Genomic DNA, 2,471 nt, shown 5'->3' with positions numbered 1-2,471 from the left:
CTGGTTTATTAGACCAGTGCTCTACCACTGAGCTAAAGAGGCGCGGCCTAGCGGTACTCTTGGGTACTTCGTCCTTACAGTCGTCTGCATCATCAGACTTTAGCTGACAACACTTCATATTACCGGCTAATATTTGCAGCTATGGCGACAAATTACTGCTTGGCTACACATCTGACACGTAACCGATGTGCTCTCCAAACAACAACACTTGCATTTCAGAACATGTCTTTCACACATGTCTACAAAATCACCTTCATCTTCAAATACAGTTTCCTTGCGACTGACAGAGACGTAGGCAAAGTTTAAAGTTGCTATTTCCATTAAATCTCGTTAATCAGAAAAACGGTAATTTTCACCTGCAGCGGAACAAAATTCCGTTCCGCCCAGCGTCTGGCTCGAACCCACGACCCTGGGATTAAGGGTCTGACGCTCTACCGACTGAGCTAGCCGGCTACCTCTGTGAATACCTGCCGGGTAGCACGTCACACAGTACTCGTTTGGGTTGGGTGGTCCCATACAGAATCTCTCCATGATGCCTAATGTTTTCCTAACGTCACACTCGTCACGTACTTCACTTTTATGTCATAATCATTTCTGAGAGGTAAAGAAATTGCATGACAACATGCAGAGCTAGTGGCGTCAAAATTAACACACATACTTTATGTGACTGAAAAGCCGAACGAGTTACTTTCCGACGTTGTTTTAGATGTGCAAGTGATAGTCAGAACTCGCTGTGTCGGCACTCTGCCGACCATTTCGCTAGTTAACACCGGTCTTGTTGTGTGTGTTTCAAGCTCAAGAGCATCTCCAAGCAAAAAATGGTCAACAGCAACATTCAGACGGTTTCGTACTGCTCAATTGCTACATTAAAACGTTATGTTACTTTTTCAGAACTGGAAAAACACAAGCGTGACAGCATTCGAACCTGTAATCTTCAGATCCGAAGTCCGACGCCTTATCCATTAGGCCACACGGTCACTGACGACCAACATTTACATGTATACGACTCATCTCGAAACGCTCACACCCCTGAGGATTTGTGTTTTCGTTCTACACAGCCGCTGCCCCTTGCTCTTTCCCACCCATTCGTTACATTCAACCTCTGACGAGACCGACCAAATATAGACTGAGAAACAAGACCACACACTTTGTGCATTCGGAATCGAAGGCAGGGCGTCCCTCGCCGCATTTGCTACGATTGCCATTTGCTACTTCTGCAGAAGCGGCGGCGGCGGCGGCGGCGGCGGCGGCGGCGGCGGCGGCGACGACGACGACGACGACGACGACGACGACGACGAATATCGCGAGAGGCTCTGAGATATGTGAGAAATACATCTATAAAATGTAATTGAGACTGCCTCGTCCCACCTTATGCTGTACCGCTTTGGCAAATGCTTTATCTGCGCCATTCGCCTTAATCGCATCTGAGAGTAATTCTTAAAAAAACGCCTGTCGCTAATTGTTCGTCATCACAGGTACTGTTTGCTATACGGCCACGACGCGCAACTGATTTCCAAAATTCATCTTTCTCGTGTTAGGATGGAACTTACGACTCCTGGTTTATTAGACCAGTGCTCTACCACTGAGCTAAAGAGGCGCGGCCTAGCGGTACTCTTGGGTACTTCGTCCTTACAGTCGTCTGCATCATCAGACTTTAGCTGACAACACTTCATATTACCGGCTAATATTTGCAGCTATGGCGACAAATTACTGCTTGGCTACACATCTGACACGTAACCGATGTGCTCTCCAAACAACAACACTTGCATTTCAGAACATGTCTTTCACACATGTCTACAAAATCACCTTCATCTTCAAATACAGTTTCCTTGCGACTGACAGAGACGTAGGCAAAGTTTAAAGTTGCTATTTCCATTAAATCTCGTTAATCAGAAAAACGGTAATTTTCACCTGCAGCGGAACAAAATTCCGTTCCGCCCAGCGTCTGGCTCGAACCCACGACCCTGGGATTAAGGGTCTGACGCTCTACCGACTGAGCTAGCCGGCTACCTCTGTGAATACCTGCCGGGTAGCACGTCACACAGTACTCGTTTGGGTTGGGTGGTCCCATACAGAATCTCTCCATGATGCCTAATGTTTTCCTAACGTCACACTCGTCACGTACTTCACTTTTATGTCATAATCATTTCTGAGAGGTAAAGAAATTGCATGACAACATGCAGAGCTAGTGGCGTCAAAATTAACACACATACTTTATGTGACTGAAAAGCCGAACGAGTTACTTTCCGACGTTGTTTTAGATGTGCAAGTGATAGTCAGAACTCGCTGTGTCGGCACTCTGCCGACCATTTCGCTAGTTAACACCGGTCTTGTTGTGTGTGTTTCAAGCTCAAGAGCATCTCCAAGCAAAAAATGGTCAACAGCAACATTCAGACGGTTTCGTACTGCTCAATTGCTACATTAAAACGTTATGTTACTTTTTCAGAACTGGAAAAACACAAGCGTGACAG

This window comes from Schistocerca gregaria, chromosome 4, assembly GCF_023897955.1.
Source record: "Schistocerca gregaria isolate iqSchGreg1 chromosome 4, iqSchGreg1.2, whole genome shotgun sequence".
Classification (NCBI taxonomy): Eukaryota; Metazoa; Arthropoda; class Insecta; order Orthoptera; family Acrididae; genus Schistocerca; species Schistocerca gregaria.
The sequence above is the reverse complement of the archived record's forward strand: the minus strand, read 5'-3'. Positions refer to the sequence as shown.